Below are 14,069 nucleotides of genomic sequence, written 5' to 3'. Positions count from 1 at the left end.
AGGTAAAGGAAGAAACTGAACTACTCATGAGGTTCCCCGAATTCCAGGGCCACCAGGCAATCCTTGGTGCCAGCACCAATCCCTAGATTTTCTGATTTCAATCCAGCATTCTCTCTATCCTTGCTCACTGCCAGTAAGATTGGCTTTGCTTGCCGTGACGTTTCTAGTCACTCCTGTGGTTTTATACTGCTCCTGCTCTCTCACTAAGTAACTTTCTGTCAAGAAATAGCCGTGAAACCAGAAAACAACTGTACCAGAGATGTTGATGGTATAGGAGATAAAACAGAGATGAGAAGGCGTATTGCAAAGTGGTGTCCTCCAATACAAGAAAGAAGGCAATATTGGGGGAAAGGAAACAAGAGAAATGACAGGCAGTCAGTGCTGCGTTGTGAAGAGAATAACTCTTACACGTGTAACTGAGGCTCTTCACTGGGTGTGATCCTGAAGATTTGTCGCTAGCATGGACACAAGTGTAATGCACTGTGGAAACTGTCTAGCTGTTGGGATCCTCCTGTAAACCATTCTTTAAAGTGAAGAAAACCCTGATCCACCTCTAGTTTGTTTATGGAGAGGACTTTGCCCAGCTGCACCCAGAAAGCTTGAGAATACCATACAAGCATAACCCTGAGACAATTTTTCTTGGTCAGGAAAATTTGCTTAAAAAGGAACATTAAAATCTGTTTAATTCTACTGCATGGACATGTGATTATGTGCATGGTGACCTTCTACTGTAAACCTGAAAGACTTAACCTTTCTGCATCGATTGCTGAGGGACAAGGAGAATATTTTCTTAGGGCTTTAAACTACTTCAGTTGACATCTGATTGAAAAGGCAGCTCTAGGGACTGAATCTTACTTATTTTGTATCTTTCTCTGCATTGAACAGACTTTTTTGAGGACTAATAAACGGTGCTGCTTTTTACTTAGATTCCAGATATAAGTATTCAATAGATTTTAGTTATTTTAAAGACATTTGGAAGAATTTATATTAAAAAATGGAATCAGTTAGACTTATATTTCCCTCTCACTGAAAACTCCTAGACTCCCGGGGCACCTGTGTGACTCTGTCAGTTAAGCATCTGACTCTTGATTTTGATTCAGGTCATGATCTCGGGGTGGTGAGATCCAGCCCCGAGCTGGGCTCTGTGCTCAGTGGGGAGTCTGCTGGAGAGTCCCGTCTCCTTCTCCCTCTGCCCCTCCCCCGCTCACATACGCACAATCTCTCTAAAATAAATAAATAAAATCTTTTAAAAATAAACAAAAAAAAAGAGAGAGAAAATTCACAGACTCCTAAGCAACTGTTTTCTTTTGGGAAAAAAAAATAATAAAACCCAGAAATAAGAGGGAGTGGCCCTGATCCCTGTGCTTTTATTTATATGTGGTTAAAGTTCAAATTTCTCAACATACTATAATCTCAGTGTACTGGCCAAATTCCACGGTGGACAATTAGATCAAGTTTACCCGGGCAGATCTGGATGGAGAGAGAGAGAGAGCGAGCAATCACACTGCACTTCTGGGACTCTAATAGCCAGGTTGACTGTGTTTGACACCTGAATGGTGGGACCCACCTCGCTTGCTGGCTGGCCTTGCCCAGCAGGTTCTACAGGTGAGATCACTGCTGGGCGTCTCCTTGCTAGACCTAGTAGGCAGAAGAGGCCATGAAATAAATGGCTTGATTTTGTGTCTTGAAGCTTCTCTTTCCTATTTCCTCTCCCAAAGCCCTGCTCCTGCCAGCTCTCTTGAACTGAAGCATTAATTTATAACTTCATTCATTTGAAAAATATTTACTGAACACCTCTACTGTGTCAGGCACTGACCTGGGCTCTAGAAATAAACTTGTGAACTAGATATTTTCTACCTTCAAGGACTTATAAATGAATAATTATGATATTCAGTGGAAAATTTTACAATTGACAGGGCTCAGTAATGCAAATCATTATTAAAGAGCAGGAAGAGTTGGGCACCTGGGTGACTCAGTGAGTTAAAGCCTCTGCCTTTGGCTCAGGTCATGGTCCCAGAGTCCTGGGATCAAGCCCCGCATTGCACATCGGGCTCTCTGCTCAGCAGGGAGCCTGCTTCCCACCCCCCCTCTGTCTACTTGTGATCTCTGTCAAATAAATAAATAAAATCTTTTTTAAAAAAAGAGCAAGAAGTGCACAAATGCTTTTTGGGAAGATACAGCATAGGCACTTTTTGTAGATTTCAACATGTAAAATTAGTGAACAAGTGAAGACTGGTTCATCTATCCTTGTGAGTTCAGAGTTATTCCCACCCCCACTGCTGTACCCTGACTCCACTGTGTCCAGAAGCACCCCTGCAGTTACACACACACACTACACACTCATACACACACACACACACACACACACACCCCTTCAATTGTCCTCAAATAGATGCAGCAATCAGTTGTCGAGCACATATTAATGTATTCACCTGGGTGGAGACTGAATTTCCCCTCAAGGAAATAATTTATAATTTAGAAAGTAAGACATTTGCTTCTTTCCAAATGTGACACTACTTTCCCACTCCTTAGATTGTGAAAACAGTCATTGGTTGCTTTAGCTAATGGTTTCCCAAACTTCAGCTGTTTGTGGACCATCTTCATAATTTTTCTATAGTCACATATCACCTGTGCTGTTATGCCTCTGTGAATATGCTGCTATTTTTAAAAAGTATTTTATTTATTTATTTTACAGAGAAATCACAAGTAGGCAGAGAGGCAGGCAGAGAGGGGAATGTAGGCTCCCCGCTGAGTAGAGAGCCTGATGTGGGGCTCGATTCAAGGACCCTGAAATCATGACCTGAGCCGGAGGCAGAGGTTTTAACCCACTAAGCCACCCAGGCACCCCTATACTGCTATTTTTAACTTAATTAAATTTATTTAATAGTACTATCTTTTAAATCACTAGGTTGATGTGCTAGCTATAACATTTTCAAATATACTCTAATATAAATATATGACTACTAAATTAAATATATATTATATATTTCAATATATGTTATATATATAAATAAAATAAATTATATAAAATAAATATAAATAACAAATGATAAAATATACATATAAATAAAGTAAAGTAAATATATAAAACTATATATGTTAACGTATTAAACATACATATTTGACTTAGTAGTCCTATAGTAGCACAAATCAGTATATATCAGGGCTAAATTAGTCATTTATAATCCAAATACATATATCTATACATATGTATACACACACATAGACACATATATTTGTCGGTAGGCATCCCCAGATCTTCTGAAGTGCTCAAGTGCTCTCAAGTATGACACATATCACACTTTGGGAGCTTTACAAAAGTTAAGGCCCACGTTTGAGAGTGAAGAATGGCAGAAAAAATAAAATGCGTAAGTGGTGGTAATAATAAGCAAGTCACGAGAGCTATTATTTATTGAAGGCTTTATGTGTGTCATTTAATTTTATCTTATTTAATCTTTGCTCTCTTACAGGCATGCATATCACAGAGCTGGGAGACAAAGGGGCGGGAAAGAGGAAGAGTAGTAGTGGAACTTTCTCATGCCTAGGGCAGCCGTAACGAACTCACGTCATAATGTTTTCAGTTTATTCTTTTCTTTAGTTGACTGAGTTTCCACAACTGATTATTTTATGTAAACTGGATGTGATGGTGGCAGACTAACAAACTTTTAAAATCACATATATTTGTTAATCAAACAAAATAATAACCCCAGAAAAAGGATGTTAGTGTAATTAAACACATTCTAGGAATGCAGGATCAGATTAGAGAAATCAGATTAAAACACGTTTTCTTTTCTTCAGTTACTGGTTTTTTGTTTCTCCTGTTGTTAATCTTTGTCCTACTGACCCACGGCATTTGTTCAGAAGGCTTTTGCACTCTCTGGTACAAGTGCCTAACTTACTAAAGGCAAAAAAAATTTTTTTTTAGTAAAATAAACATTGTTCTAAACATAGCATCCCAAAACATGAATGCTGGAAAAGACATACAGGACCTAAGACAGCTCCCTCGCTTTACAGAGGGAAAAAAGTTGAGTCACAGCTATAATTATGAAAAATTTCCCTGTGTTTTCATAGTTGATATTTTCATCACAAATTTTATGACATGTACTTGTTTTTTTTTGCATGCCTGAGTTTTGCTTCCAGCAAATGCTGAGCTCCAAGTACAAACCATGTCTTATTTTTTCTCATTCTGAGTTTTTAGCAGAGTGTCATTAACTTGGTGCTGAATCATCATTTTCCAACTAACTAAATAGTATTCTATACCCCATAAACCAGCCTTTTAATTCTTCTTTGACATGAACTTTCTGGATACTTAGACCTCATTTAACATTCCATTGTTTATCTTCCCTGTAAAAATGTCGAAGACAGTGTATTTAAGAGATAATTTGGTGAATAATACTTAAATAGAAGAAGGAATGGTATGGTGTCCATTGTCATGTTTATGTGTTCTGGGCATAGGTAATATATTTCAGAATGGTCAAAACTAGAAAGTTGAAACATTTAACGGTGCATGGACTATGTCGATGAGATATTTTCATTGGACATATACATAAATGGTGGGAGCTGTAAGAAATAATGAATTTATCTTCAGCAGTTATTGTGGAAAAATTAGCTAAAAAGTATAAGAAAAAGATTAAAATACACTAGTTATTTCACATAATTAAACTATCAAACAATTACTCTGACCTTCTTCTTTCCTCAAGCTTTATTGAAATATAGATAGACAAAAACTGCACATAATGCATATAATTGATGATTTTGGACATATGTATATACTTGCGTAACCATACTCTGATTATTTTTCATAGTAGTCTAATTAAAGTTCAGCTTTGGATTTGTTAGTATATTTGAACATGAATGTTTCAGAAGTTTTACCCCTGGCTTTCCCATGAAGGTTCATGCCTATTTTTGATAGTACCTTGAGTTTAACTGAATTACAACATAGTCATTTATTAAAAAAACAAAACACTGTGATTGTTAGCACTCTTTGGTGTGAATTATACTTTAAGAATTGTTCTATTTCCAGGGCCCTGTTTTACTTGTGAAGGTCCGTGCTTCCTCCTTTTTAATCCTCAAGATTGGTTTTTTATAGCTTGATGAGATGTGACATGCTTCTCCTACCTCCCCCTCCTTCCGGTACCTTTTTCCTCCACCAGTTTTTTTTTTTTTTTTTCCTTCCCCCTTCCGATTCCTCCTGGCATCTGGACTTCTTTTCTCTGCCAGATGAGTCAGTAAGATTGGAAATGTTGAACACACATTTTTTTTTTTTTTTTAAATCTTGGCTGGGAAAAGAGGTTGAAGGCAAAATGTGAGGAAACTCACATGGGCCTCCTGACCCTCTCCTGAGACCCCTGCTCTGGATTCAAGGTAGAAAGAACCAGATGATCATCTACTGAACATATCTTTCCCAAACTCAGTGCTCAGAAAGTTGTTCTTTGAAGAAAGAAATAGAAAAATATTATTTATTTGTGTGTGCTTTTTTATTAATGTCTCATCTCCCTTCACAAGGGATTTAAGGGAGTTTTATAAAACAAAGAATATAGCAGGGTTAAGAGTGAGGGGCGCCTGGGTGGCTCAGTCGGTTAAGCATCTGCCTTCCCCATAGGTCATGATCAGGGTCCTGGGATTGAACCCTGTGTTGCGCTCCCTGCTCAGTGGGGAGTCTGCTTCTCCCTCTCCCTCTGCTGCTCTCTCTGCTTGTGTGTGTGTATATGTCAAATAAATAAATAAAATCTTTAAAAATAAGAGTGAAAGAAAAAATATGTGGATTTTTTAAAAAGGGGGGAAAACGGGCAGATTTATAAACTGAAAATGAATTGTTTGTATTCTAGCATACTGTACCTACTGTATTGAGTATTTCTTACATATTAGGTAAAACACTAATCAACATATCTAATCTAATTGAATGACATAGTGTATTGAATTTGTTTAGATTTTGTAGGTGTAGAAATTGAGGCTTAGAGACTTTAATTCATTCAACTCCACTGCTAAATTAGTGGGGGTGTGCATTGGACTTGAACCCTCTGGTAATCTCACCGAGTCACTGCTATAACCTCTATAGCTTGCTTTTTGACATAAGTATGTATTATTAATGATAATTCATAGAACTGTCTCAGAAAATGTATAAATAACTTAGCTTCATTAAATTAGTAAATTATTTTTTTCACCTGTCAATGCTTAATAAGTGGAATAGGTTTGGGGAGTGGTACTTGTTGGGTGCTGGTGGTAGCTGTGGTTTTGATGGAGGAAGTAGTAAAATACATAGGCTGTCCCTGGTCTTTGTCATAATGCAGGCCAAAAAGTAGTTCACTTTAAGTCTGAAGTTACTTTTGGAGGTTGTATTCTTTACCAGGGACTTGGTGTTAGGGGATGCCTGGGTGACTCAGTCGGTTAAGTGTCTGCCTTCGGCTCGGGTCATGATCCCAAGGTCCTGGGATCGAGTCCTGCCTTGGGCTCCTTGCTCAGTGAGGAGCCTGTTTCTCCCTCTGCCTGCTGCTCCCCCCTGCTTGTGCTCTCTCTCTCTCTCTCTCTCAGACAAATAAATAAATAAAATCTTTTTTTAAAAAAGATCTTGGTGTTAGATAAGCCATATAGACTTAACAATATGTTACAAAAGTGAAGATACAACAGTATAAAGTTCTGCCATGATGTAAATTCCTCAAAATTATGTTCAGGCTCTTTAAAATCTTCATAAATTACCATGACATTCATTTAATAATACTTCACACATACACACAATAATACAATAATGTATTGTAGTTTCATAAATTGGACCCAAAATTAATATATTGGCTGTATTAAATATTAAATATTTAATAGACTGAAATTTTGTTTGCCCTGGCCTCAGAACATAGGAAACAAATTTGGGACAACTTAAATAGCTCAGGTCTCTTGAGAAAATTCTCAGCTTCTTTGAACAGCTTCTTTTCTTCCAGATAAATTTTCCTTGTAGAAAATAGGACCTATCAGAATGATTCCCTACACCTCAGAGCAACCTGAAAGTAGTTTATTGAGCTAGATCAGAGCAACGATTTGAGAAGAATGTACTGACTCTTATTATATCTTCACACCATGATAGGAATTTCATGCACATCATCTTGTTTAATTTTTTTTCATTTTGTTTAATTTTCATAGCAACTCCATGAGATAATATTATCCTCCTTTTTAGAGACTGAGGAACCACATAAAGATCAGAGAAGTAAAATAATGTATGCTTCCAAGGCCACATTTATGATGGACCCTGAATTTGAATCCAGATAGGATGCTATGCTGCCTGTGCCTGCAAGGAACCGTTAAGGTTGTCATGGAGACCTGACTCTGTATAGAGAGTTGCTGCAAGAGGAGGAAAAATGCAGGAGGGTCTGGTGCATAGGTTTCAAGTAGACATCTGTGCTCGATTAAAAGGTACAACTATTGTATTCTATTTATCAAGTAGAGGTCTATCATGTTCCATTTATTTTTCCACTCTGTACTCTCTCCAAGGCGATAAAGGTGTCTAGGAAGGGGGATTCAGATATATCTGCTATGTTTAACAGTTTTAACACTTGCCTCTTCTTTCTCCAACATCCAGTCTCTCTCTCTCTTTTTAAAAATATTTTATTTTATTTTATTTTTATTTATTTGAGAGACAGAGATCACAAGTAGGCAGAGAGAAAGGAAGGGAAGCAGGCTCCCCGCTGAGCAGAGAGGCCGAGGCGGGGCTCGATCCCAGGACGCTGGGATCGTGATCTGAGCCAAAGGCAGAGACTTTAGCCCACTGAGCCACCCAGGCGCCCCTCCAGTCTCTCTTTTGATGAGGAGAAGAAAACTCATTCTTGGTCGGTCATATTGACCAACGAACAGGCTTCTGTCATCTTGGCACCAGATATATGTTATCTACACTTACAGAACTGAAAGCACACATCCCCGGGGGCTTCTCTTGGGAAGAGAATGTATGAGATACGATGAAAGAGAATGAGTATTTTTTTAAATCCTAGAGAGCTAGGATGGAATCCTGGGGTTGACACTTTTTAGTAGTGTGGCCTGCTTCACTATGGTGAGCATCAGTTTCTTTTTCTGAAAAATGAGTGTTATTCAGATTACTCCAGAGTTATCATAAAGGTAAAAATGCAAGTAATGCTGGTAAATTTGTGACATTGATAGACAGGAAGCAACCTGGATGGGAAAAAAATCTTTTTATCTCCTGTCCTTGCACAAGCCCCTCTCCCCTCCCCTTCCTCTTCTCCCCTCCGCTCTCCTCCCTCTTTTCTTCCCTTTTCTTCTCTTTTCCTTATTTTTTTCTGTACCCAAGTTTTGCACCAGCTCTACAACTCTGTGTTGTGTCTTATTGTAGCAACCGTGTACAAAGGAGAAACTGAATGTTTGCCTTCAGTTATAGGCTGATAAAAATATTTCATCCTCACAAGTTTTAGAAGGAAAGTCTGGATGCTGGTGAACTGGTGAGAAAGAAGCAGTTGTTTCTGAGATTTAACTTTGACTCAGGCATCAGAGAGACATTCTTTCATCACTGTTGCAACTCCATGCTTCCGAGAACTGCTGAGCTGAAGCCGTTAGCACTTGTGATCGGTTAGCCAAGCAGCAAGTCTGAACCCAGCAAAGCAGCCTCTAATGCTGCCCTGTGTTACAGATGCTAAAATGTATCATAGCTATTACTTATTCTGATGCTTACAGTTCAAGGTCAATTGCACAGAATTCCTTATATCATTTTATGATTCTAAAGAAAATATATTTTAAAACAGAGCTAATTAACAACAACGACAACAACTATAAAGAAACAAGGACTTACCATATAGCTTCCTCCTAAGTATTTTCCCTTTAAGGGGATTTTGAGATCCAACTTTTCTGTGGTTACATACTAGAACAAATATTAAGTTGAAAACCCAAGGATGATGTAGACCGTTGGGGATATTTTAGAGCTAGATCTCATCAACAACCAGCTTGTCAACATTATCCTGTGAATGTCTTTCTGTACTAACCTTGCTGCCCCAGGTCATGGACCTCTAATATTGAGGCTGACGGGAAATCTCTCAACCGGGGGCAGGCTGTAGGAGTGAGGGAGCTGGGCAAAAGATGCATACCAACCAAAGATCCTCATCATATTGACCTTCCTCTCCTGATCTTCCATTTCTCAACAAGATCTCTTTTTTTCCTTCTCTTTTGTATAATTCCAATGAAATAATTTTATTGAATTTCACGGAAGAGACTATTTATGGGGCTAGTGGCAGTTAGGGTTCTCCATTGGAGTAGTAGGTTTCACAATCATTTGCATAAATTGCATGTACTCTTTTCTTGGAGTCAGAATTCATTCTTTTTTTTTTTTTTTCTTGTCAGAGTTCATTCTTAAGTCCTTTTAAGTTAAATGTCTTTAATTGCTTCTCTTAAGGTTCTATTGTTTTTTGGGAGGAGGAGATAATTTCATGGAATATACTGAGTCAGCAATCCCTTTCAGTGAAGAAGTAGGACAAATGAATGGATTTTTAGACTGCCTTGGGTGAAGGAAGAAGATATTTGGGAGAAGACGGGAAAAGTGGGGAGGCCAAAAGGGGTAGATACGTAAAAACGTTCCAGGATTCTAGCCTCAACTCTACCCTCCTTTGTCATTTGGTGGCCATTTTGACAGTGAGAAATACTGATGACAAACTTAGTCTTCTCATTTGAAAATGAGAATCATAACAGTGCTTGCCTCAGAAGGATATTGCAAAATCCAAATGCAGTAACTTGTGTAAAAGGCATAGCACTATGCTTTCCATTGTGCAAGGGCCCAACAAATGCCAGCCATTCAGATATGATTATTACTCCCGCCTTAAAAATGCTATTGTTTAGACCCTCCCAGTGGGTGTTTCTAGATAATTTCTAATAACTAAGCTAATATGCTATGATGTTCTTCTAGGGTTAGAGCATTCTGGTGAAGCATATTAGACAGCTTTCCTGAGTCAGTACAGCTTTTTAGGACCACATCTGAATGCCTGTTTGGAACGTACCTAACTCCAAAGCAACCACCTGAGGTAGCGGGGGGTGGGGGGTAGGAAATCACTTTTTAGACATTCATCCTAACTGAATAAAATTCCCAAATAGCTCAGTGCTACATCTGAAGAGTAGTTTTTTTTCTCTAAATGGAATAACCAGAGAATATAAGAAAATTTCTTCCTGTTCTATGGCATTTACCCAAGAAATGTAGCCCTTCAGAACTGCGTCCTATAGGTGCTTTACTTATGAACCTTTTTCGTCTGCTTCTTTAGGAACTCTTCTTTCACACCTCACCCCCATGTCCCCTTCTAGTAATTGTCCCTCCTATGTGAGGGACCACAGTGGGGCTGACCTACAGACCAACCAGAACACATGCCCATATTTTATTTTTTTATTTTTAAAGATTTTATTTATTTATTTGACAGAGAGATCACAAGTAGGCAGAGAGGCAGGCGGGGCGGGGGGGAGAGAGGGGGCGGGGAAGCAAGCTCCCTGTCGAGCAGAGATCCTGACTCTGGGCTCCATCCCAGGACCCTGGGATCATGACGTGAGCCGAAGGCAGAGGTTTACCCCACTGAGTCACCCAGGCGCCCCACCACCCAACTTTTAATAGCAAGGCAAAATGCCCAAGCTTCAAGCAGGGACAGAAGAGAAGCCCAGTTTCCTTCACAGAGCTAGAACTAAGCTCTAATTAAGACTGAGGGCCCCAAAGCTAGACAGATTTGAATTTCAGTATCATTTAGACAATACATTTGTTCAGAAACTTAGGCATACTGTATAACGTTATTAAATAATACACACGTCACGCGACGGTCATTGTAATGAAGAGGGAGTGAAATAATACCGTACAGTGCTTTGTAGATTGGCTGGCATATAGTAAACAATAATCAGTTGCTCTTCCTGCTTTTCCCTCAAAATACTTTCTCTCTGGCCTCCTAGCTGTCATGAAAGGCAGTCTTCTGTAGATTCCACGACAGAGACCTGGAGAGAAAAATGGCCTGAACCATCTGGACAACTGTCTTTTCCCCTACAAGGAAAGTTGGTGATTTTGTTCTAAAATATCTAGATCGTCTTTATCACTTAACTTACTCAGGTGCTTGGTCAGTCCACGCTTCTCTTTTATGCGTTGGAAAACATTAAAAGAGTTGTATGTACATGCCCACACTTAAGTGTGTATATAGGAATATGCCTTCCATAACCTTTAACTCATCTGTCCTCTCCTATGGCTTCAAAAGCATGTGAGGTGGGTTTTATCTCTGATTTTATAATTAAAGGAAAAGGAAACACAGAAAGGCACTTGGGCTGAGCCAAAAAAGCCTTGCAGCAGATTAAGGCTAGAGCTGGGGGCTTCGAGCCCTGGGCAGTTTTTCGTACTCCCTACCGCTCTGATGACTGTGGAAGTGAACTGCACTAGAACTTGGCTGCCAAAGAAGGCCCAGTGGAGAGGTCACCAAAGGAAACAGCGTGGCTGACATCCAATTGAAAGTTAAAATCCCACCAGGCAGTCTCTCCTTAGCTGACGACAGGAGTTGCTGTCAACAGTGCCGTCTAACCGCTTTGGGAGCCGCAGAGATGCTCGTGTGAGCTCGGGGTGACCCGCGCAGGCTTCCCGAGGGAGCGCGGACTGCTCCGGCGGATTCTGCCCTGGCTGTTCGCGGCGCAGGAATGGGCTGTAGTCAGACGATCAGGGGCGGTAACCTTTTCTAATAACCACCCCAGGCTTTGGCACCTAACGCTCTGGCACTGTCTAGGGAAGCTCTTTATGCTCCTTGGCGCTGCTCGTCAAGACAAGTCGCTTGTCTCATTTTGCCGGGACATCAGACACGGCCCATCGGATCGCTCAGCCCCGTGGGACCCAGCGCGTGCCCCGCAGAGCGCTCCGAGAGGGGTCTGACTGCCTCCGACACAGTCCGAAGACAGCGACCCCGGTTCGTACGGCTTTCCCGTCCGTGGTTCCCTGTTGTCTGAAATCAGGATGTGGTCCCGGATTAATGACATCAGGAAACACTTTGACGCCTGTATTGCCTGCTCGGTTTTCTTGAACCTCACATGCACTGGCTTCATCCTGTCCGGACCCCAGAGCCCCGCGCGCACCTCTCCGCTTCCTGCGCAGGCCTTCCTCTGGTTTGTGGGCTGCGGGCTGCGCGCTGCGGCTCGGTCCTTCGAGGCGCTCTCTGAGCCCCTGTTCCGAGTTTTTGTGGGTGGCTTCATCCAGCCCCGGGCTCAGGTCCCTTTTCCCAGTTCTAAAACCTGAAATAGCTCTCTTGCTGTTGGTCCGTAGCATTCCCTTTCAACTCTACCCCCTCCCCGCCCTCACAGTGGGTAAGCAGGAACTAGGCTCCTTTCCCAAACCTTGATTTTAGAATACCTACATTTCTGCAGAATGATGTTTAGAAGACTAACCGAAGTATGTTCAAATTGAATGCATTTGATGACTTCATAAAGATTCCTTGCCAGGTTTTTGGTTTTTTGCCTTGTTTTTTTTTCTGAAAGAGCCGGCTTAAAATCTTTGCTAATCTGCTTGAATTTCTTCCTCAATGCTGTTACAAATACTGCCTCTTAAAACTAATTCTCTAGGGGTGTCTTTGGCTCAGGTCATTATCCCGGGGTTCTGGGATCAAGTCTCACCTCGGGCTCCCTACTCAGTGGAGATACTGCTTCTCCCTCTACTTCTGCCCCTCCCTCTGCTTGTGCGCGCTCTCTTTCTCTCTCAAATAAATAAAATCTTAAAAAGAAAAACTAATTCTCTATATTTGCCATTTGGCAGCCTCCTGCTGGCACTCTGGAGGGCTAAGGAGTCCTGAAGACTGGGTCTTCAGAAGGGAAGTATGAAAGCCTCCATGTAAGTAAAAACCACCTAAGACTCTAAATATCAAGGAAGGTTGGATATTTTTGTGGAGACACTTAAAATGCTCAGTTTGTCAGTTACCACCATGAGCTTTCTTCTTCTAGTTTGTATTACGTTCGCATTGACTTGTTCTATGTGTGTACCATATATATTTCTTTTTTAAAAAATTTTATTCATTTATTTGTGAGAGAGAGAAAGAGCAAGAGCAGGGGAAGGGAAGAGGGTGAGGGAGAAGCAGATTCCCTGTTGATCAGGGAGCCCAACACTGGCTCTGTCCCAGGACCCTGAGATCATGACCCAAGCTAAAGGCAGATACTTAACCGACTGAGCCGCCCAGGCGCCCCTGCATTTTTTTGATCTGGGTAGATAAACCACATTTATAGATTTAAAGAAGATTGTATCAGCTGCTGCCGGGAAGTTTTTCCTGAGTCAGTTAAGAACCTGTGAAACTTAACCCTTGATGTTTCACTAGCTGCAGTTTGTAATAAAATCAGCTTTCATCTCAAACATGGCTGTATGGTCCTAATAGTACAGTAGAAAGAAAGGGCAAGCCCTAGTCTTCTTTCTGACATCCCTAAAGTTTATATTGTGACCTTAATTGGAGGACTTCTTGCCTTGGCCAATAAAAATCATTGCAAATTTTAACACTTGCCTTCAACCAAAAATAAAGTTACAGGACCTTATTATTTTTCCAGTGCTCTTAAAGATTTAAAGTTTGGTCTGGGGGCTTCCTGAGGGCATGGACTGTGTCTGAGTCAGTCACCATTTTACCCACAGGCACTTACTTGGTGCCTGGAGCACCATATGGAAAGTGACCAATGAATGAAATGAATGAATGAAAGGAAAGCTAGAACCAGAGTCACATTTTAGTGGTCTACCTGTATGTTTTCAGGGAAAATGGTGTATTTAAAAGGGGACAGAGATAACACATCTCTAAAAGGAGATGAATGGCATATTTAACACTTCCCAAGAAGACAGAATCCAGCTTCTATCGCTTGATCTAGGTCTTTGATTACAGAGCCACTGAGAATTCCCCGTGGCTGAATATGGATGAAACTTTAAGGCAAGCTGAAGGCCCGGGCGGCCCTGTGGACATCAATACTCCCATGGAGCACTTTCCAAGAAGAAAAGTGTGGGCTTGCCGGTCTTTTCATCAAAACTCCTAGAATCTGGCTGACTGCCTGGTTTATCCCAGGACATTAGTCAGCCCACAAATCCCACATTTGTTTATTCAGTCCAGAGCAAGTGAATACTGCCA

At 40.7% G+C, this 14,069-nt stretch overlaps 1 long non-coding RNA gene across 5 annotated transcripts in view; it reads left to right on the top strand.

Annotated features, from left to right (window-relative positions):
* Positions 1 to 14,069, top strand: part of LOC116571073 — a 107,642-nt gene that overhangs the window by 40,898 nt on the left and 52,675 nt on the right. For 4 of the 5 annotated variants that reach the window (XR_004277692.1, XR_004277691.1, XR_004277690.1 and 1 more), the window contains 2 exons: positions 10,903 to 12,420; positions 12,731 to 12,805. This is a non-coding gene — a long non-coding RNA (uncharacterized LOC116571073). Of the gene's footprint in view, positions 1 to 10,902; positions 12,421 to 12,730; positions 12,806 to 13,026; positions 13,035 to 14,069 lie in introns of all 5 variants that reach the window. The other variant, XR_004277693.1, reaches the window with a different exon arrangement.

Source organism: Mustela erminea, chromosome 12, assembly GCF_009829155.1.
Source record: "Mustela erminea isolate mMusErm1 chromosome 12, mMusErm1.Pri, whole genome shotgun sequence".
NCBI lineage: Eukaryota > Metazoa > Chordata > Mammalia > Carnivora > Mustelidae > Mustela > Mustela erminea.
This window is presented reverse-complemented; position numbering and strand designations above follow the sequence as displayed.